This window comes from Falco naumanni, chromosome 8 (genome assembly GCF_017639655.2).
Source record: "Falco naumanni isolate bFalNau1 chromosome 8, bFalNau1.pat, whole genome shotgun sequence".
Classification (NCBI taxonomy): domain Eukaryota; kingdom Metazoa; phylum Chordata; class Aves; order Falconiformes; family Falconidae; genus Falco; species Falco naumanni.
In genome coordinates, this window is record NC_054061.1 from 36910151 (window position 1) to 36934614 (window position 24464).

Sequence of the window (24464 nt, forward strand, 5' to 3'; positions counted from 1 at the left end):
ACAAAGACCTTGAGATTTGAAAAAGCGTGCCAAAGGAGAGCCAATAGGAGGAGAAGGTGTACCCTAATGACCCAATGGAGAAGGAGCAGGACGAACATCCGGCGAGAAGAGATTGGTCAAGATCTGGGCATAAAAGGCGCTGCTTTTAGGACTCAGGTGTGCGTGTGGTGGAACTAATTGAGTTCTCCGCGCACCCAGTGCTGTTTTTGCTTATTGTTTCTCAACCTAAATTGATTGAACCCAAAATAAAATTGTTTTAATTGTTATCGTTTATAACATTCTGGTGCAAAAGAAACTTTTCAATTAAGGTCTTGCTTTGCCTTCTCCATTTCTAGTCTTCTAAGCTTATGAACTAATTTCTCTATTCATCTCATTGTTTAAGAATAATCAGCACCTTCTCCAAGTTATATATTTAATTATAGTTATGAAAACAGCAGGAAAGAGATATTGACATATTGCAATAGGACAGTTTCCTTCTGCTCACCTGTGAATGGAAGTAGTATCCCACCATTGTTGTGCTGGTACATGGTTCCTCCTCCAGAGCCTTTCCAGAGCCCTGTTTATGCATTTTGCTTCTCTCAGTGCTGCATTTCCAAGATCCCAGCCAGACTTGTCCTTTAAAGGCTGTACGTTGTATTTGCATTACATACATACAAGAATACATATATGAAATTATGTATTTATATATAGATAGATCATAGATCCACTAAATAAATTAGGTAGGAAGCTGTGAAGCTGGCCCTGCTTTAAGTGGGGTGGAGTGTGCTGAGTTGACCTTGAGTGTTGGTCAAAGTTAAATGAGTTTACTTAGAGGTATGTTTTGTTTGAAATGTACGCATGTGTGGGATACACACCATACATATAAACACACAGTTCTACAGAATTATTAGGGTTTTAGCTATGTGAAAACACCTAGTCCCCAACTTGAACTAGAATCTTGCAGTTCGAAGCAGTACAAGACGATGATATGTACGTGTGCCATTCACAACCCAACTAAGGTCTTTACTACGCACATACTGATTTTGAGTAACACATAGCTGTATTAGCCTGAAGAGAAACAGAGCTAAGCTGAGGATTGCAATCTAGTGCTTTCTTGTTTAAAATGTTTACCGGGACTTTTCCTTTAGATTTTTTTGAATGCTTGCTACCTGACTTCACCCAGCTCTCTTTTAGATCTCCAGCTGATAGATACGTAGCAAGGAGAAATGATTTTACATAGAGAGCAAGAACTGCTTAGGTTGCTAATGACTGCATTGATCATAGCAGCTGAATAACATATGTTTACAGCTATTCAGACATTGATAGTTCCTTGCCTTTGTATTAAACGATAGTGTTTATGGACAAATAAGTTTTGAGCTATTGAGGCTTGATTCAGATCTCGTTTCCCTCCAGGACTAAACTGGTATATCCCTATTGGTTGCACAGACTTTTTCCATGTTTACCCCTGTGTGTGAGGAGCCAATCCATCCTTTGTGATTTTTACAGCCACCATATATTAATGTGTGCTATACCTAGTTTGTCATTTTCTTTATCCTTCTTTGCTCTCTGAGTTTATGAGTTAGATGTCTGCATAAAATGTAATCATATAACATTGTGTTTTAAAACGCCTGTTACTTATTAAGGAGTGCGAGTTTACTCTGCTGGGGATGTTTTATTTTCCTACCAGGAGAATGAAAATGTCATTGAGGTCTAACCAGACCCCTGAGCTTTTCAGACAGAAGAAAATTGGTTTTAGGATTCCCTGCAGGACCTGTAGCCTTTGTGCACATGCTGTATGTCTGAAATACAATCTCCCCCTCATTTATCCCTCCCTCTCTTCCTAAAGAAGCAATGACATGATATTGCACATTAAGGTTCCCAGTTCCTCTGTATTACTTTGCTCGTGAAAGATGTGACACTGCAGCTATGTAATTATCCTGGCAGGAGCCATCACTACATTTTGTAGCTGTTGCTCTAAGAGCTAGATTGCAACCCCAGGCACAGCCCTGAGAAAGGGATCATGTATAAAAAGTTCCCATTCCCTGTCCTCAGAGTAACTCAGAGGCACATTGTTGAAATTTGCCAGGATTTTCCCACTCTGTCCCATTCCCACATCTGACACAGCTGACTGTGTTGACATGCGAACCCACTCCAGAACTCTACCACTGACTCTACTTTTCATGCTGCATAAGCCTGGAAGTGGATTTACTTTCAAGACTGGATTCACCCACCATCCTCAAGACTAACCTTGAGTCCTTTGCTCTTAGGCCAGGTTTCCAAGTTCTGCACTCATCTGATGGGAAGGAAGCATTTGGCACTTTACAACTGAGCTTTGGTCATAATTATATGCTCTGGAGACAGAGGATGGCCAGGGGGAGACTGTCAGGTCCACTAGATGATAGTCTGAACTTGGATACTATCTTTGGTTCAGCTAAAATGAAAACCTCAGCACGTGAGGTTTTCAAAAGCCACAGTGAAAGCTGTGGAGCTTGCAATGGCTGAAATACGTAGTTCTTCTTTGGTACCTTCACCAGCTTGGGTCAGAAGACCTGACTTCAGAGGAAAGCCCATGAAATAGTTTAGCTTTACCTGTTGCTGTACCTGAGAGACTCACTGCAATGGTAGATCTCTTGGCCACACAAGGATGCGTGGATTTGTGAACCAGCGGGGGAAGTGCTGCTGTAGTCCTGCCCAATCACTCAGCCATGCTTAAAGCTGTTCCAAAACCAGTAATGAAGGAATAAGCCAGAATTACTGTACCGGAATTGGGGCTTCCCTTTCCTCATTGCTGAAAATGAAGTGGTCAGTGCACACTGTAATTCAGCTCGTCCCCTCTACAACTGAGTGGTTCCTCTGAGAACCTCTGCCACAAATGCTGGCAGCATTTCACTTGCTAAAGACTAAATCATGGGAATGGAGAAGTGGCTCACAGGCATCTTTCTTTTCTCTGAATTTGGCACTAAGAACCTATCCTACAGTGGAGATTAATTTCAGAATAAAAAGATGAAGATCACCTGAGTTTGAGCTAGGAGTAGTCCTGGACTGAGCATTTTTTAAAATTTAAAAATGTAGTTTTATATAGTTAATTCTCCATAGAAAACTTTGTTTCTTCTTTGTATTTCCTGATTTAATTCAATTGATTATTGACACATACGTATTATTTTTTTGTTGTTGTTGCTTATTTTGTGTAGGTGTGCAGAAACGGAAACAGTTCTGTGGAAATATTAAAAAGAGTTTAGAAAATTGTTGCTGATGACATTTCCCACAGAAATTCATGCTATTTCTGAGTAGTTCTCATCTGCGTGTTTTGTATATTATATATACATTTATCAGCAATTTTATTTTTAAATTAAATATTTTTTTCCTTAAGATTGAAGTGAATCTAAATTGAAGCTTAAATGCAAGTTATTAATCTTACTCACCAGAACAGTTAATGTTTTCTAGAAAAAGTAAAAATGTGAGAATTTTCTGAGTTATCTTGGCCTTTCAGGTGTCTTACCAAACCTGAGGCATGTTTCCTATGGATCTACTTGAAACACAGGAATGCAGTGCATCTTGGAGCAAGCAGATAGACATAAGCCTCCAGGCTTTTGCATATGAAGCCAGGATTTAGAAGCCCTAGAAACTTGGGTCAAACCAAAACTGCAAACCATTGGACTGATCCTGAGAACAGCATTAATTCCAATGGGCAGCTGCAGATCTTGCAGTACGTATACACCTGTTTCCTGAATAAACATTTTCACATTGGTTTATGTTTATTCAAAACTAAGTTAAATAATAATTATAATAAGAACAACAAAACCCTCAAAAAGCTGTTTTCCTTTTTGGCTTGCTTTATGGAGGTTCAGTGTTACACCATTGCTTACATCATTCAACTGCAATGCAAAGTTGGAGGTACAAACTGAAGCCTCATGCTTTTCCTTCTTTCTAATTCATTAGCAGATGCAATGGGCATTAATATTTATATTAAATAATTCTGTGTTTCCTACTGCCCCCAGATTTAAACAAAGACTGACTTTAGGGGATAGGATCAATTGTTTATGAAACAGAAACGATATGTCAGATCATTTGTGATAACGATGAGTAGTTTAGTGGTTTAGATTTTCTGAAGCAATTTATTTTAGGAACATCTAATGTTTTTATCAGTTTTGTTTTCAAGTTTGTTACCTGCAGGCACAGATTTAGCTAAGCTCACAAAAGATATTATTTCATCTGTACCTAACATAAAGATTAGAAAGAAGCAGGTTTGTTTTGTCTTTCTCTTTTGAGAGTACCTGTGTAGCGTAGCTTAAACATAATTTACCAAAAGGACTTGATGTGACCTCATCATATCCTGGTGCTGCCTGGGTTGTCTTCATTTTTGTCGGTGTATGGGTTGAAGCAAACTTGAATCATCACAAGCCTTTTACAGTTGTCCACATAATACAAACTGTAATTCACAACCTGCAATCACAGAGTTTGTTCTAGATTTAAGTAAACAAATTAGAGTTCCCACATCAGAAAGCAAATAGATCAGAATATGTTATCTTAAAAAACAATGAAAGCAGCATACTTTGTGAGCTATGTAAAAATCAAAACTTTCCTTATTTGGTATGGCTGAAGAGAAAATTCCCAGTTAAGATCACAAAGAGATGGGTAATATAAGTTTAAATAGCTGGCAGAAAGTAGAATTGGTCACCACTAATCAAAAGAGTATTTGGAAGCTTTCTATAAGCAGTGATCCCAGCTTTCAGCAATGCTGAACACGTAAGGTAGAATGGTGGTACTGGATTTGTGCTCTTGTTGGCTTCAGCTGCAGGTTTCAAAATTCGTACGAGTGAGCGATAGCGACGAATCCTCACTGGCAGTTTGTCATAAACGAATGCCAGGTTAGAGACCACTACTAAAAGGAATTAAAAGATCATATGAAAGCTTTTTTGGACGCATCTCAAAACAAATGTGAATAACATATAAAGTTAATAAAAAGAGATTAAAGCAATGTCTGGAACATGGAAGGTGAACTATGAGCAGCTGAAGAAGCATCTTGAAGCAAAAATCCATTCCAGGCATAGAGAAATAAACCCATTTAAATTACACAGAGATTTGTGGGATTATACACAGAAACTGTTCAAAACTATCTGGCAAAAACAACTAAAGCAACAGATAGTTTGACTTCTGCAGACAACTGTAGGTTTCTTGGAATTATAAGGTATAGGTCTTGTGCAGTGCGGTACAAGAAGAGAAGACAGAAAGATGAGAAAAAACATTTGAGCAAGAAACTCATGAAAATTTATAGACCATCTGTGGGGTTTGCAGACTGGAAATGTAATAGCAAGATGCTAGGGAATATGGCATGGAAATTTGACATGATAAGTCATATTCAGGAGGAAAACCTGGTATTAATTAAAAATTATCCACTGGATTTAGTTAGTGTGTTCAGGTTTTCATCCTTTATTGAATCAGGCATATTATTTTTAGTAAGGGAGTGTTGCCTATTTCAGAGCCTTACCATTTCTAACTGGTGTCCAGTGTTCTCCCTACCAAGGTCTACAGCAGCATCCACATGGCTCTAATGCCCTCTTCACTGCTGTTAGGATCATGACTGGTTTTGTTCCTGTAAATACTGTAAAAATGTGATAATTTTAAATGGAAATACTATCTGGGAGATACTTCTAACTTCATGTTAACTTTGTATTCCAAATCAAAGATTAGGAAGATGAACAATGAAAGGGGGTTTCTGTGGAAGATAACCTCAGAAAGGAGTCTCAGCTAACCAGGTAACAACACTTTAATTTTGCCCAGAATGGGTAAGGAAGAGGAAATAATGGGCACAGCAACTGAAGGTATTAATAAGGGAAGGTAAAGATACCAGTAAAATAGTTTTGAGCTGGTCTAGCTTGATACACAAAGAGAGAATTTTTTAGCATATTAGGGAAAAAATATTAATCCTTGAGTAAGACTATTATACCTGCCTCTAATAATGTAGTTATTTGTCAATACATTAAAAGGAAAGGTGTTCAATAAATATTTGTGTTCACTATCTGGGAGGAAGGAGGATGTACTTTTAGCAGGTGAAAATAATAAAACAACTCGCGGTCCACTAGTAAATAAGAACTTTAAAATAAACTTTTTCCACAAGGAAAAAATATTTTAAAAGAACAAGCTCAGATGAGTTTACTCAGGAATCCCAGGAGGTTTTGTTGAGAAAATCTTTGGTTAGCCATTAAGTTTGATCCCTGGAGAAAAGCCAGAAGCCTGGAAGGGAATGTAACTGATGTGAGTAGCTGTGGACTGTTAGTCTACCAGCAATCCCACGTAAAATGGAGAACTGATACAGTATTCAATTAAAAAACAATTATGGCCTAGGAATGTAATCAATACCGAAGTTATTTTATGGAAGATAAATCTGCTCAAACAATTTCTTTTCTCTGATGACTTTAGAAGTCTGAGGAGTAATAGAAAAGATGAACTGCTCTTAAACTTTTCTGCGACATTTGATTAAGTACTGCAAAATACCCTGGAAAAAAAAAATATTAGTACTATATAATGTTAAAAGGGCATATGTTGAATTGATTAAGAACTGGCTAATTGAATTGCCTCACTGCTGGAAGTAGTGGTAGGCCCGATGTTATTCAGTAATTTTGTCAGTAAGTTGCATGTAATATTACTGCTGCTAAAACTGGCACCTGAGGTGAAGGGTGGTAGAATTACAAGTGATGGCAAAAATGGAGTAGATAAAATACATTTTAATAAAGACATATTCAGACTTCCACACCTTGTTGCTGTAACTGGAAGCAATTCTACAGAGTGTGTGGAAAGATACCTGAAAAAAAATCTGTAAACAAGAAATTCTCCTTAAATTTCTGACACAATGCTGAGCCAAAAATAAAAGTACAATATGATCTTTGGATTTATAAACTGGGAAGCAGTAGCTGTAGAGGAGTTGATTTTTAAGTTTGTATGTCATACTAAAAGACTGATAAATGAAAACTGTCTGGTTCTGGTCATATTTTTAATGGGATGTTGCAAAACTGGAGCACATGCAGGAAATAATAAAATTTGTACAAAAAAAAAAAAAAAAAAAGGAAAATTTCTTACAGTGAAAGAGCTTCGTAGACCTTGATTTAGCATCTGGTTCAGGGTACAGCCTTTCTGCAAAGGATGCACAACACCAATAGGAATGAGTGGAAAAATGTGCCTTGAGTATTGCAACTGGATGCAGAAACTTGTTTTTGTTAACCCTGTAAAAATCTGAAGTCCAGGCTTATGCTAGTTCTCTAAGTTCTTCCCCACAGACAATAGATATTGGCATCTTTTGAGGAGGACTCATCTATCTTACCTGATGCAATGTTTTAGGTTAGGCTTCTGTCATGCTTCCGTATGCTCCATGGGTCACAGAGAGCCTTGGTAATGAGATGTTTAAGTTTTGGAATGCTAAAATTAAATAGAACAAATTTCACCTGTAGTTCTTCCCTTCAGGATGAAAAAGCATAAGCCCCAAATCTGTCATTTATAGAACCATAGAATCAAAGAATGGTTGGAGCTGGAAAGGAACCTTAAAGATCACCTTGTTCCAACTGCCCATTATAATATTCCATGGGCAGGGACACCTTCCACTAGACCTGGTTGCTCAAAGCCCATCCAATGTGGCTGGATTTATGCTGGATTTATGTCAAAACTGGTTGAAGAATCATGGATCTCTATTAATTCTGCACGCAGCTGTAATCCTGGCTGAGAGCCTGGGCATCTTAGCTAAAGAAAAAGATGCCTTTCACATGGCTGCACAGCTTTTTGACAGGTTACTGTCCACATGGTTCTGTGTTGGAGGGGAGGGAACTTTCTGTATGCATCCATGCAGCCAGATACTTAACAACTCACATTCCTCATTCGCATTCTTCAAACTCTACATATCCAGGCAAGTTTTTGCAGAATTCTCAGCTGCCAGGAATTAAACTATGACGCCATAAAATGCCTTTGCCATCTGTGAGGGAATAAGTCATAGTGAAGTTTACTTCCTCAAAATGTGCCTCCTGGTTACTTTTGTATAGTAGCAATACACTCTGAAATTATGCCAGTTTATTTTAATTACTCCAGCTTATTATTCAGACCACTCTCTGAAGGAAGGCAATTATCTGTAGACACTAATGCAATATTGTAGTAGATGAGCCTTCTGTGATTAGAACAGTAAGAACAATATTAATCATATTACGAGATATTACAATTTCTACTTCCTTGGATCAGAAGAAAAGAGAGACACAATTAAATTTATTACTGTACAAATGTGTTGTGTTTATTCAGCAGCTACATAGGAAATCTCTCATTTTTAACCATCCTGGATTGAAATGCATTATTTTTTTTCCTGAAATGCAAAATTTTTTTCTTAACACTAATCAGAAAGTGTTTGGAGGCCGCTTTCCTGGCAAGTATCAGAGCAATTTCATTTAAGCTACTGCAGCATCTGTTCCTGTGTTGTGAAAACTATATGGACCTTTTCTTCTGAGAAAAGGAAAGTAACTGTATGGTTAGGAGGGATTTTTCTACACCTATTCAATAAAACAATGTGATCCACTGTTATTTATGAATTTATTCTGTTGAGAATGGAACAAATCCTAACTTTTCAGAAAGAGAAGCAGTTGAGATGAAAAGAGAGCCAAGCCAAGCTTTTGAGTGTTCCCTGAATGTTTTAGATCTTTATCCTTCAAGAATATTTATTGGTGACTCAATGGGCTGGAGAGAATTCCTGGAAAACAGAGAGGCAAAATTAAAATCTGAGATCTAAGGAAACGCCTTCAGGTCTGCAGGTGCAGACGTGCTCCTTAATAGATAGTTCCAGCAGGAACAGGATTGTGATTTCACCATTTCATATGTCCAACTGTGCCAATCATACATTAAAAATTTATAGCACGTATTATTACTTCCTTATGAGTCAAATTAATATTCCATCCCCCTCCCCCCCGAGCAATGAAACACATCACATATTATCTTCTGTTTCTCCAGGCTGGTAGGAAAGCATGTCTAGATGTCAAGGGTTTTTTTTTATTTTCTCTACTGATAAATTGCATCTTACATGTAATGTGGTTCAGAAATAAACATAGAATTAGATACAAATATACAAAAGCAAATCTTTTTACATCTTTGAACAAAGAAAAGAGGGTTTTTTAATGTTATTACACTTAAGCAATTAATCCACCTCAGGTCCTGTTTTTGACATGGCTAAGCTTAGAAGGCTGTTCCAGGAGTCCTGTCAGAAAATGTAATAGCTTGTGTCTAAAAAAAAAAAAAAAGTCACAACCTAGTATCTTTTTGGTATCTTTTGGTATCTTGCTTTCTCTGCCCATTCAGTTTGGAGTTCATGCTGGCACTGCACTGTGAGCTCAGTTTGATCTGTAAGCATGTGAGAATGCACGCAGCTGCACAGCTGAGCATTTTCATTGGAGCTCAATGGCTGGAAAGGCCCGAGGATCTTATGGTGTTTGTCAAATAATAATATGGATTTGATAACAAGTCACCAACTTCTAGTTACATACCAGCTAGACATTTTGCTTGAGCTGGTTGTCTAGAATACTTCTTCAATCGGTCAATTAGAGAGGCACAAACCATACCTATATTCCAAAACCAGGTACGTGTTGACTCTGTTGGCTGAGCACACAAATGGCATTAACCTCTAGGAGGAATGTGAAATTGAGATGGGTCCCACCAAAGGCTCCAAGATCTCCTATTTATATATTGTTAACTCCCAGAACCAGAGACCAACTGGTTTTATGTAAGATCTGATGTCTCAAAGTTTTGGGGTTTGACCTGGACATGTCATTTATGCCATCATAAAAATTAGTAGTATTGGTAATGGTATTTACAATGAGTTTTGCAAATGTGATTTGTGTAATACATTGCCCTGTGTCTTGGGAATCTGATGCAGCACGGTAAATTTGGGTTGTGCGTGTATTTGTGTTAGTAAAACAGAAAATAAAAAACATATGCCACATCAATAGGATTATTTTTAACAAATATTTGGTCAATCAGACTGTAGGAACAATATGAACTTGAAAACTTAGATGCCAGAGCACTTAAAGGGATGAATAAATTATCCAAGCAAATTTAGTATGTTAATCCCCAGACTGATATGAAGATCTCAGAAATGAGGGAATGGATGATAGGAGACAGCTGGTGACAGGAGAATCAATGGGAATGGTACTCTCTGTTTTAGTTCTGCTTTCTGCTGGTGTAAGACTGTTGGTGCCATATTGTGCATTGTACTAGCACATGTGAGATCAGAATTTGACTGTTGTAGAATCATGAAGAGGATTAAAAGAATTGTCAAACGGGATGTCCCATCTGGAAAGAATAATTATGGTATGTGATATTTGAGATCATTATAGATGTCTTTGGTTTATTACCATGGATACATGACTCCTGATATTACAGAAAATATCTATTTCATCTTTTCTTTCTTCCCCCCCCCCTTTTTTTTTAATAGGATGTTGCTTTTATTACTTTAGCGATGTTGATACAAAGTAACATTTTATTCCTTTTGTTAATGTACATGGGTAATTAGGGGGTTACATTAGACTACTGCGAGTTCTTGTAGTCTTCTGTGGTTATGATCAACCTTGGCAAAATGAAAATTGTGCTTGCAGATGAGACAACATCTAACAGAAGCCAATGAAAAGGAGAGATAAAGTAATTTAACTGACTAATTAAGAGCCCAATCTGTGTGATGATGGAACAACACTTAGCTCAGAACCACTTAGCCTTTCTGTTTTTGTCCACTTAAGAGTCCATTATACCCTATTCAGCATAGAATTATATACTCCAGGGAATGTACTTGGCTGAAGTACCCACATTTCGTATATCTTCAAGGTACATGGCCTTCATTATACCCCTAGAGTATGTAATTATCTTGTAACAGCTACACACCTTGGTGCATTTTATGATCTCCTTAAAATGTTATATTTATTCTTTTCTTCTAAAGCCCCAGGCAGACCAAAAGTTGGTAACAGAATGATTAAAGCATCTTGTTACAAACCTAGAGATTTGAGTTTCAGCCCACTTGAACTTATGTAGAAAGCTTCCTCCAGCTGGCAATGTTTTAAATGAGAATCTGATCCCCTGTCTCAGGGAAGTGGTTAATATTGAGTCTAATGGGGTGATCTGACCTCCTGCACAGGGTCAACCCACAAAAGAAATTGGCTTGCTTCTACCATAATAGCCCAGCAGACTACTTGAGCTCCTGGGAGGCCTTTAACCTGGTATTATTCAGAGCACAAGTCATCAGCAAATGTATTATCCAAATCTGTCTGATCCTATGACTATTAAAGATAATGAAGGTACTTTCTAATATTTTGAGGGGCGAGGGGTTGAAAAAGCACTTACAGGTTTTTGTTGCCTTCACATATAAAAAAGAACTGTACCATCCTCAATTCCTTTTTTCTGGGAGTGCTGTAGTTGAAGTCCTCTGTAAAAAAGATGTTCTTCTAGCATTCTTGCTCAAAAATTTAATCTATATGTAGTCTTTTTTATATCCATATTCTTTCTGGAAAAAAAAAACCCTCAGAAAATCCTGTTCCCGTGGCTTAAATTAGTGTGTGCTTAAATGCTTTGCTAAGTAACGATATGGAATGCTCTGTCAGACATTAAATAAAATAAAATTAAAACATGCTACATCAGAAAAAAGCCAGTAATTTCCATCATTCAGTTTTCCTTTATCCATAAAAAGAAAATAATTTATATGACCTTAGAACATAGGAACAGAAGTATTTGCTGAGACAAAGATCCATCTGTGACTGGTAAAAGTGAAACCCGTGAAGACTAGAGCAAATATTTCTCAGTATATTCTCCTGCTCCCCCGGAATGTTCAGCTTAGCTGTGCCTGATACCCCTCAACAGATTTCAGATCCATGAAGGTGTTCAATCTCCTTTTAAACTCCTGGAAAAAGTGTTCAGCATCCAAAATATTCTGTGTAAGGAGGACCACAGCTTATCCATGCACTGTATAAAGAACCACCTGGGTTTTGTTTGGGGTTTTTTTGGAAACCAGTACCCTGACTTTAACAACCTTTAGTTCTTTACTGGCAGCAACAGTGAAAATGTATTCCTATTTGCTCTCTTCAGTTGTAATTTGTAGCCCTTTATCACTTCTCTCCTTAATTATCTCTTTTTTTGTGTTGACAAGTGGATGTAGCTGTTCCTTATTTGGTGGCTGTTCAGCAGTTTTGACCATTCTTGTATCATCTTTCTATGCCTTTACAGTACTGCCATATTCTTTCAGAGACAGTAGACCAAACCTTCCTGTTGTAATTGATTTCTAAAATGTGATCATGATACTATGTTCTGTTCTTTATTTATTTGTTGACACTTGGGTTTTGATCACTACTGAGCACTGAGGTGATATTTTCATCATTATCTGTTACAACATCAGCATCTCAATAGTAAGTAGTAATGGTCAGCTCAGAAATGTCTTTTTATTTGTAAACGTAAGATTTATGCCCCTAAGTACATCACTTTACATTTATCTACACTGAATTAATCTGCCATTTTATTTCTTAATCATCCAGTCTCATTAAGTCCTTCTCCATTTTTCACCATCAACCCTCATCTTTCCTATCCTGAAAATTTCTGAACGATAAGCAAACCTTTACAACCTCACAGATACCTCTCTTTCCCAAATCATCAATGGATGTATTTAACAGAACAGACCTCTGCAAAATCCTACCAGTGACATCCTTTCATTTGCATCCAGTGCTAGTGTTACATTAATTTTGCTTTGTTTTCTCAGGGCAGAAGCATTAAACTGACATAAGAACACTTTGTCAATCACAAGATCTCAGGCAAGTCATTGTTTCCTGGCAAGAAGGGTAAAACACAGCAAGGCTGTACTCTTAAATTTACCTTTGGATTTTTTTCTGTTTTGCTTTACCCTCAAAGATAATTCTCATTTCCTCTGGCTGTAAATCTATCATGACTTGTATTTAAATGAATATAGGTTTTTTCTGTGCTCAGATGAGAAACTAGAAAACTTCAGCCATTCGCAGAAGTACTTTACAAATCCAGCATTTGTACCACACTAAATACAGAGATTTTACAGTGAATTGCATGGAGTTATTCCAGATTTACATCAGGAGGGCATATAAAGAATGTTATCCAAGCTCCCACAGCTATTGCCATGCTACTTGGAGTTACTAGCTGCTAAACAGAGGTATCTAACACATGTTTACTTTCTGTATATTCATGTGTTTCTTTTACCAGCACATTTATGGTCAGTCACAATAAGTTCTTGCTGTTAAACTACTGCCAATTGTGATTTATGAAAGTAAAGGTGTTCACTGTAATAGTAGAAAAAAAATCCTTCAGGTTTTATTCAGTGCTTTTAACTTTTTAAAGGAATTTTCTTTTTTTTTTTCTTGCCTTCTGTATGTATTGATTTTGTGTTGTATAGTGATTAACAAATGTACCCACCTGACAGAATTTTAAAAATCAGAAACTAACAAAATCTACAGAAATCAGCCAGTCCTAAAAACTATAGAAAGAAGAAACCAGCTAGAACACTTGTTGCATTTCCATGTCTTCAACTAAATATTGATTGCTCCTTCATCAATATTTCCCTATACTATGCTGAGAGTAGTTTTAAATGATCCATGCAGAATGGAGACTGCTCTCCAGCCTAACGGATTTGCCATCTCTAACTTTTCTTGTTACTCACCTTAAATGCTCCTTTTCTGTATCTGATTCCATTAACTCCATTCCTAACTTTTATGTGGATTGCCTAGACACCACAGTGAATGTAATTTCAACTTTAGTAACTAGGATAGTGCCAAGTAACCAGCCACTAATTATTCTTGAACCTCATACATAAATTCTGATTCACCAAAGATGCACAAAAGTGCAGGTTCTGGTCTACTGATTCAGCTGTAGGGGTGTAACAGATCTGCACCATATCCAAGTTCATTCATGCTGTTTTGACAGTGCAGGAGTAAGACCTGTGTCCCCGTTGTGCAGTTGGTGTCTATGTGTCACATCGCTGATCAAGGTGACAGAGATTGTAAAGAGTGGCCTAGACCAGCTTTGCCTCACCATCTACACAATCTTTTTCACTTGGTGTAAAATGGCATACTTAAAAAAAAAGCGACGGAGCTATGAATATTTATGACTTAGAGAAAGAAGTCAAGCCTGCAGTGAACATGGAAAAGGGAGCACAAGCCTACAGGAAAGGCCTGGTTTGGTTTTAGTGGTAGATCAGCTAAAGAGTTCATTTAAAATTGCTTTTCAGTGTTCCTCTGATTTTGCACTGCTCAAATTCAAGCATTCATTCTTACTTGGATATTTAATGCTTAACCTCATGGGGCCAAAGGTCTGAGCTGGGTTGGTGAGATGCTCAGTAAGGGCTAATTGAAGCCTCAGAGGGGTTCACTAGCAAAGTCAAAATTGCAGTAGTTACCTGCTTGCTTTGGGTCTCTAATGGCTTCTGTGCTTCTGTGCTTTGCAATTAACTCCTTCTAACTGTTGCAGGATCTTGGAACTTTTCTATTTCTAAATCTTCCGTGTTTGTATTTCCTCTTTGCATTAAGAGGTGAAGAATTAGTCTAGTTTCTGTGTGATTGGCATGGAGGCTGTATGTCTATCAGATACTAGTAAGAACTATTAATCTTAATAACAAACCAATCAAGATGATACATTATCTAAAGGAATGTGCTGTACCTGTTACCCACTGATGTGAGATTAAAAATAAGCACTGACAGCTCTGTGATTTAACCTCTTTTAAAAATGACAGCTAGGGACTCATTTTGTATTTTCCCACAAATACCATTCTGGTTGTTCATTCGATATAACTCTAGCATCTGAAAGGTGTGGTATTGCAGTCAGGTGCAGGTGTGTTGCCTTGATGTGTCACGCGAAGCCCTTGCTCATGCAAACCAAACAACTGTGGATCCAAGCCAGAATTTTTCCCTCTGCCGATAGCTGTGGCTAAGGTTGGATGTTTTTCTGAGTCAGGGTCTTACTGTCACATCCTTTTTCAGATTATATTGTTTTGTTTCTTATTGACCTGTTACAAAATTATTTTTTTTCTATTTAACTTTTTCTGTCATGTCTATGTGGATATTTTCCTTCTGAGAATTCCCATCAACTGAGTATGTATGTGTAAATTTGCTTTTCCTCATCTCATTACCTGCATTTGGTCAAGGTGAAGCCTGTGCTGATCCGTGCTTGTTTTTCTAACCTGTCTCTTTCCCTTTGTATAACTTTCCCTTTCACGATGATGTTTGCAAAACATCTCAATTTAGTTGGATCCACAGACTTTAATTAATGTCCTATTTGTTTCTTCTTTAAGACCATTAATAATGCTGTTAAGTAAAGGCAGGCCTAGCTCCAGCCCCTTTCTTCCTACTGCATACAGCATCTCATCTTAATGCATGATTATTTATTCTTACCTCCTGTTTATGTTTCTTTAGCCAGTTCTCAGTCAACATATTGTTCCTTTTTGAGCTATGATATGAATGATTGTGATTCAAACTTAAAACAATTCCTGGAAGAAAATAAAACAAAACCTAATAAAAATATCCATAAACATTGTTACTGCGAGTTTTATTGCAGGCTTGTGTAAGTCTTATGAAGGAAGTTTATTATCTGTTTTTCTAAGTAGTCTTCTATATTGAGGTCCTGTCTCTGGAATTGTTGCACTGGATTCGTGCCCTTGTAATGAAAGCAATGGTAAAACTGGTACAAATAAACAGAACTACTCCTATCAAATACAAAGCAAACCTGAGTCAAGAGCCAAAAGCACAGCTGGTATTATTTGTTATAGCTCTACTGAAATTAATAATTCTAAGTCACTATTTTTACATCAGGAAATTTAAGCTTTGGTATGGCCCAGTGCGGCATTTGGAAGATTTTTATTTGTGTATCTTTTCATCAGGAACTAGGTATCTTCTTAGAATATGTTTCCTTAACATCTAGCTCAGCCGAAAACTATGGGTCTAGTTGCAAGTGTGTAAGGGCCTTTGCCTTGTACTCTGCAGGCAGTCAGTCAAGACTAACATTTATGATTTCTTTTCACCTTGAAAAGTGATTATTTTATGTTTGATACCATCTAATGTTCTTATGTAAAGTCTTCTTCATAAATTGAATATATACATATACTTAAAATGCAATTTTCTTTTATATTTCAGCATTACTTTTCCACAATTATTTGGATCAATAGCAGTATAATATGTAAGACCACATGGGGAATAATATGAAACAGTCCTTTCCTTGCTAGCTTTGCTCAATTTTGTAGAATCAACTTTCAAAACATTGCTTCAGCCATTGCATGTTTATTGAAGCAGAACAGAATTTGGGTACCGTTTCATATTTGTGTACAACTGCAACACAACAGAGTCATTCTCTGTCCCTGGGGCACAGCAATGGAGAAGGTGAATAGGATTGTTCTCCCCAAGAAAACCTGACACCAAAAGGGGGGAAAAAATGTCTTTCCTCACCAAGGTCAAAGTGGAGCATGATTTAGAGAGGCATACCATGGTAGAGCATCTAAGTCAGTTTATATGAAATTACCTGTTTGAATCTAAGCCCAGCATACTAGTGCAGTGCTACACCTGACCTAATTAGCTCTGAGTGATATCATTCTGTACGTAGATTTGAATGGACTTTTCCTACACTTTGAGTTCCAGGATTACAAAAGCAGAGCTTGCTTTTTACCAATGCCCATTTATCAGCACAGCTCTACCAATAGTGCCCGTGAATAGGGCAAAGTAGCCTTCATACCAGGCTCTAGAAAGATCTGCCTAGGAAGAAGGTATGATTTGCTGTAGCTGTTGCAGTTGTTGGAATACCTCACTCCTTGGACAATATAAACTGCAGGTCACTGTTAGGGCCAAGAGGGATCTCTGCTCTAGTTTTCAAGAGTACAGCCAAGGCACAGCAAGAATACAGTTGTGACTGCCAACATTGGTGCCTGCACGGATTTGTTCTGACTTCCTGATGTTCTGGGATTATTTGTACACTTAATTAGAAGTACAGGTCTGTACTCAGAGCATAGCAAGGGTTGCTTTGAAACCATCAAGTTTTTCGTCCACAGCTTTGTAGCATCCCAGTAGTACTGGGGGTGGGTTTCTTTTTCGCTTTTTTTCTTGTAATGTAGGACGAAAAACGATGAGGTAATTTGCCAGCCTTTATGCAACTGGCAGATGGGTTATATTAATATCATAAGAACATATTGTTCCCAATGGCTGCTTAAAAGGAGAAATGCTATATCAGGCCTGGATTCAGCACAGCACCAAGGCACGTGCCTGTATTTATTCCTCTTTAGCAAAGTGGTTATGTACATACCTGATTTAATTGAAAAGGGCATTTTAACTGGTTTTCCTCTGAGCTGAGACACTAGCAGTACATGAGAAAGCTGATTTTCTTTTGCTAATGTTCTTCTGATTGTTTAATAACATTCTTTGACCCAGCATGACCAAGTGGTACACATGACTTTCCTGAGTGACTACAACAACACTGTCTTGATATTTGGGTACATGAAAGTTTATTAAATAAGAGCCAGGACTTGCCAGGATGTGGAAGATTTTTTCAGTTGCTGAACTGTGATCTAAAGTATGTGTAAGACATCTAGTAAGGTTGGGTATCTCATACACTGAGAACCCAACTCACTGTGAATATCATCTCGGTTTTGTTGATTATACATAATCACTTTACAGATGTCATTATTGCATACTATCCCTCCACACTTCACATTAAGAGGGTTGTAGGTGGTTAATGAAATCTTAAAATCAGGATAGACATTTTGGTATGCAGTTAACGAACAGTCTGACACACCATTAGTTTTCTTGTAACTGCTATCCTATATAGGCACCTCTAGTATTTTCTACAGGTATCGTTACGTTCATCCATATGTGCTAATAGATCTAAGATACCTATAATATGCTTTGATAGTATATTGCTACTGTACGCCCTCACCTCTACTGCTTACAGGGACTTAGAAGTCTGCAGATGATCAAACTGTTTCTTACTCTCTTGATGGGGATCTGCAGAACATTTCTCCTTCTCTTCAATGGCCTTGCTCCAAACAGAGCAAGCAAGATTTCTTCTTTTATCTAAAAATCACACTGCCAACAAGGAAAGTACAAAAGGGAATATTTCTAACTAGATTGTATGTTCCTTAGCTCTCCTTCCACCTGTGCAGCAGCAAAAGCATTTCTAAGCTTTGAACAAGCTGCATTAAAATTAAAACTGGTTTATTTAAAAACTTGTTATATTTCAGCAACTCTGGTCAGGACACAGATCATAAGGGACTAGGGGAGAGGTGAAGAGCTTTTCTTATCTCCTGTGAATGTCCTGGGTATAAAACATTACTTGTGTCGCAAGATGACAATTAAACAACAATACATTAACATACACATAAGTACGGGAGTCGCTCTCTTGTTCTCTATTTCTCTTTTTTTCTGAAGAGAGGGATTTAACTGTGATAACAGGCCATTTCTAGAGGATTAGCAACCTGTACCTTTAGACAACCTGTCTGTTCACAGGCTCTGCATTCTATTAAACTCTGTAGGTTTGGCTTGCAAAATGGATTGAAACAAGGAAAAAAGAAAACCACTGTTGCTTTGATTTTTCAGATTGCTCTGCATGGGACATTTTATTGACATATATATATTTATTTACTTATGCACAGGGTTTGAGCACAGAAAGTCTTTGGCTTCATTATGTCAGGCACTGTATTGACATATAACAAAAAAAAACATCACAGTACTTGAAAACTTTAAGGTCTAATCAAAGACCTGTTGTGGTTACCTTGTAACTGTGGGGCTGAAGTGCACAACTAAGTGCTGATTTTAGGAAATGTAGGATTCTTTTCCTCCAAATAAAACAGTTTAGGTGAAACAGAAAGGCAGGGAGCTGAGCGCTGTAATTTCATTGCTCCTGCCTTTAGGAGACAGCTAACCTTTCAGAGGCAGAGACTGTGGAGAATATATTCATCAGGGAGGGGAAGAACACTGATGGATTTACTAGTATCTTCTTTTTATTTTATTACCAAAACAAACAGCTGTCTTTTTGATATACAATTCCATAGGCTGGCTCATAGAACATTTAAGGTGAAACACTGTCAGGACTGAAATATAATCACCTTTGACTTCAGCAAGGCCAGGATTTCAATCCAGCTTGGGTTTCAGTCAGTGTTTTAGTTTAGATACTCAAAGGCTGTGTTCTCTATTCATACAGTGTTGTTGTTGGTGGTGATTTTGAATAAATCATTAATCCCAATACCTATTGCACTTATTGGTGAATTTCAACCAAATATGTCAGGCAGGGAGTTCTCCCTCCTACAGCTTCACAGCCTCTGCTCCTAATTGCAGAAAGTCAGTTCAGTCCATTATCTGCTTCAAGAGAAAGAAGCCAGTAAGCAAGTACATACTGGACACCGTGTACAGCTATACACAGACGGCACTTGACTGTGTATGACTCAGGATCAAATGCAGATCAGATCAGAAACAGAACCGCTGTCATTTTTTCAGCTTAATATATAAAGGATGGGGGAAATTAAAAGAGATTAAGGGGTAATACAGGTACCTGAGGTGCAGAGTCAGTTTCAGTTCTCACTGACCTTGTGGCTATAGAAGATTAGTAATTCCCTATAACATCTAATCTCTTTCACATTCATTTCATTCTACATGACTTTCATTTGGAAGAACTTAAGCCAAGATTAAGAGAGATTTGAGGAAAGCTACATGTATGTCACATCTAAAAGACACGATGGTCTCACTAACAGATTGGTAACAGGATCTGTACTGAGGAGCTGGCCTTGCTCCTTACCTGGCTGTTGCTCCTGTTGCTCTGTTGACCCGTGTAACACTTTCATAGATTTTATAATGGCATTTTCAAACAAGTCTGTCTGCAGTAAAGGGAACAGCTTACTGCTAACAGTGAAAAAAATTACAGGTAAATCCACAATTCCTGAGGAGCCACATACTTAGAGGCTTAGTTGCTGAATAGCATACAGAGCCCTCATCAAGGTTATCTACATGTCTGTGGAAGCAGTATCTGCTAAGGAACATTTCTGTCAGTGCCAGCACAGGGAGTGGGCAGGCACCAAAAGTAGCCAAGGGGGGATGCTGAGGAGGGAATGTCCTGAGACATGACTCGTATGCCGCCTTCTGACCTGTGGGGAGACAGCAACATTAAAAAAGGAACCAGGTCTGTGGTCCATTTCTCATACTGGCACACTTGGACCGACTCTAGTTTATAAAATATGGCCAGAGAGACCTGCAGTGATGGGCACTGGAAGGTTGGGTAGTACAGCGACCCAGAGGTACTGATTCAAGCTGAAATACTTTTTCTACTGGAGGAAATCTTAGTACATATGTGTTCTCACTTTCCTAGATTAACTCTTAGAACAACTTGTGAGGTACAGGTTATGGCAGCTGACCTGATGGTAGCCGCTGGTGCAGTTCGTGTCATTTCAGAGAGAACTGGAGTGACTGCAGATCCCTATCACATCTGAGTGACTCTTTAAGTACATAGCAGCATGACAAAAGGGAACACTGACATGTCCTTCTAAAATACCTTGTGTAGTGGTGTCCAAACTACTAAATAGGTGTGGAAAATGTGTGCTAGCCTGACTTGCTGCTGAAAGGAGTGCCTCACACTGAAAAATACATAGGTCTTCGGTACTGCCAAGTGTTAAACAGTTTGGCCTTGACACCTTTACTAATAATCATTACTTTAAAAGTTCAGGATCTGTAGATGCTCTGTATGTCATAGGGCTTGAGGGCTATAACAGTGAGATTTAGGCATGCACTTTATCTGGTTAATCTAATCTATAGCCTTCCTTCTAGATTGCACATTGCTGGAGTGGGGCAAATCCTTGTACAGTTTAAATCATTATTTACTTCCTTAGCTGTAGTAGGATGCTAAACACTCACATGTACTGTGAAAGGATTAACAATTGCTCAGACATAAGGTGGCAAAAGAGCTGTCGATCCTTAAAGATTCTGTAGCAGCTGCCACAAATCTGGAAAAGTTCCTTCAGGTAAAAGCATAACCCAATCTATTGCCTTATTTCTGGGTTTCCTCAGTCAGCTGGGACTAATTAAGATAACCGGGCTATAAAATGGCAGCGGAAAGCATTTCCTGACTCTTTTGGGTAGCTGGTTTATTGGGGTGGGTTTTGATGCCTTATGAGTGGAGAGAGAAATAGAGCATGTTAATGCTACCTGCCAGGGAGAAGGGGAAGTTGTGGAATTCAATGCTCTGCTAGAAACTTGCCCTCTTAATGAGGTGATCACAAAATGCCAATTCCCCAAAGCTAGCACATATTTTTGTATAGTATCTCTATTTTTATATGAGGTAGGGGTAGCTATTTTTCCACTTTCTCTGACAGCAGGCTGACCAAATGCTACTCAAAGGAGTATTGTGGCTGCTCTATGCTTTCCTCTTTCCTTTGGCTGTACAGTTCTCAATTAGCTTTTAAGTTGCATTATAGATCTGCTAACAGTTGTGCAGTTAAATCATTAATTACCTTCCCAGTCAGTTGGGAACTCAATTTCACTTTGGTTTGCAGTTTGTGCTCCACAGTAGATTACTTAGCTAATCCATAAACATCTTCAGACAGTATAATTTAAAGAAGTTAATGATGAGGAAGTTTAGACAATTTTATCACAAAATAATTCTTAGTTAGGCATGTGAAATAAAGTGTTTATGAGGGAGGGGATATGTAAATATCAGGCCAGCCATGTAGGGAAATGGAATGACAAATTATGTGAGTTGTGGGGATTTTTGCTCCAGTGAGTAAGAAAAGTATTATTATTTTCTTTCTAAAAGATTAAAGGAGAAATAAGGGTTCAGCTGAATAACTGGACTGGGAGCCGAAACATCTGAGGTTATTTCTAGCTCTGTTCTTGACCTGTGTTCTAAGTGAGTCTCTGTGCTTCTGAGTTCTGGTTTATTTTTCACCCTTTATTTTGTCTATTTAAATTAGAAAATATTCAGCACAATCTGTTTCTGTTGCCAATGTATATTTACACCTACCACAGTGCAGTCTTAATTTCAGTTTGCACGCTAAGGAAATTCTCTATTGATATTCAAATGCAGCAAAGCTTCTAGGTATATTGTGGGGTTTGTCTTGGGATGGGGGTGGAGGCAAGGGTTTCTAATGCAAGCTTTTCAAAGGCTTTGATTTCATAATTAATCTAATTCCTCTAGTGTGTTTCAAGGCTGCCTTAGTCCAAACATGATTTGTTTCAGAGTATGAAGGCCTGGACTTTTTTCTCCAGACAGAAGAACAAAGCCATCTAGAGAGGCTGTTATCACCCTGTCTATATATAATTAAGAGCAGAAAGAAGCAGAGATTTTTAATATTGCCTGATGGTCATTTAGCAGGGAACAGGAATTCCAAGAGGAAAATTTGGGGGCTAGTATTAAAGGATGTTTTCTAACATAAATTTTAAAAAGAAACATCCGCTAGATAGTTATTTTCTGAGAATTGCTAAGGTACTACTGCTAGAGGTGTAAAGCATTTTAAACGAAAGCTGTCACTTTGCCACGTGTTCTTAGATAGGGTCAGTCTTAGCTATCCCTCCCAAACAGACTGAAAATCAAATTGTGAACATGCCTTCAACCCATTTTGCTGTGCTAGTGACAGAAATGTTGTCATGGAGGAATAATTTTTCTCATGAGTTATGAAACTGGAGAGGAGATGAGAGTGGAGAAACTGGTGTGTGAAAATGGGAGTTGAATTCCAGTGAATAGAAATATTCTTGCTTATCCAGGAGAAGATGGGTGAGACCATTGCAGATTCAGCCCCTCTAATACAAAATTGAAATGGAAGATTTCATACCTGGGATGAAAACAATGGGAAGAGAAACAGAAGGACAGGCTGAGCCATGTAGAATTGTTGTAGACAAGTTTACAGGATTTCTGACCATCTCCTTTATGGATCTGAGATTTATTCAGACCAAGCCTGAACAGTTAGCAAAGAGCATTTTAAAGAAAATGGTATGGTATATAAAACTGAATGAAAACACAGAAGTTACACAGAGGACTTCGGCTTCTTTGATGCAGTGCTACTTGGTTTTGCATTTGACTTCCTGCTGTTCACTGGGACAGGCCAACGTGTGAAGAGTTCTTTATATTCCTTCATTAATAGTTTGCCTCCACTATGTCAAGCTGTCTTGTTCCTCTTGTGCTGTAAGAGGGTGAAAGAACTCTATTTTGTAATTATAATCATTTTACTATTGTGCTAAAAAGGAAATGATTTTTAAGAAATACAGAATTTTCTCAATCTTCTATAGTCCAATTTTGGCCATGACTCTAGACTGTTGACTGATTTATTAACAACTGTGCTGGGCTGACCCGGGCTGGGTGCCAGGTGCCCACCGCAGCCGCTCTGTCACTCCCCTCCTCAGCTGGGCTGGGGAGAGAAAATATAACGAAAGGCTCCTGGGTTGAGATAAGAACAAGGAGATCACTCGGCAATTATTGTCTTGGGCAAAACAGACTTAACTTGGGGGAAAAAATAATTTAATTTATTACCAATTAAATTAGAGTAAGGTAATGAGTAAATAGAAACTAATCTTAAAGCACTTTCCCCCAACTTCTGCCTTCTTCCCAGGCTTAACTTCACTCCTGATTTTCTCTGCCTCAGAGGGAGGGCTCCGTACACTCTTCCTCTGCTCCAGCATGGGGTACCTCCCACAAGAGACAGTCCTTCATGAACTTCCTCAGTGTGAGTCCCTTCCCACAGGCTGCAGTTCCTCAGGCACAGGCTGCTCCAGCCGGGGTCCCCTGCAGGGTCACTGCCTCCTTCGGGCATCCACCTGCTCTGGCGTAGGGTCCTCCCCGGGCTGCAGGTGGGGATCTGCTCCACCCTGGACCTCCACAGGCTGCAGGGGCACAGCCTGCCTTGGCATGGGCTTTACCACAGGCTGCAGGAGAACCTTTGCTCGGCACCTGGAGCACCTCCTGCCTGTTCTTCTCCACTGACCTTGGTGTCTGCCGAGTTCACACGTTCTCACTCCTTTCTTTGATTGCAATTGCTGTTGTGGGGGTTATTTTCCTCCTTCTTAAATATGTTATCATATAAATATGTTAAAGAACTTGTGGACACTTCATCCCTGGAAGCGTTCAAGGCCAGGTTGGATGCAGCTTTGAGCAACTTGGCCTAGTGGGAGGTATCCCTCCCTCTGGCAGGGGGTTTGGAACTAGGTGATCTTTGAGGTCCCTTCCAACCCAAACCATTTTGTGATTCTATGTTATCTCAGAGGTGCTACCACCATCGCTGATGGGCTCAGCCTTGGCCAGTGGTGGGTCTATCTTAGAGCTGGCTGGTATTGGCCCCATTGGACACAGGAGAAGCAGAATTCTAGCAGCTTCTCACCAAAGTTACCCCTGTATCTCCCTCACTACCAAAAGCTTGCTACACAAACCCAATAAAGTAATGAACTATTAGATATAAGTGAATAAGGAGAAATACATTTTACAGGAACAGTAAGAAAATGTATATTATTTCACACAAAACTTTC

General features: G+C 38.5%; 1 long non-coding RNA gene across 1 annotated transcript; it reads right to left on the reverse strand.

Moving 5' to 3' along the window:
• Positions 1-1415: 1415 nt before the first annotated feature.
• Positions 1416-24158, reverse strand: LOC121092207. Its single transcript, XR_005829225.1, has 3 exons — positions 24040-24158; positions 9365-9368; positions 1416-1426 (listed from the first exon to the last, which is right to left on the reverse strand). It is a non-coding gene; the product is annotated as an uncharacterized LOC121092207 (long non-coding RNA).
• Between the last annotated feature and the right edge of the window lie 306 nt (positions 24159-24464).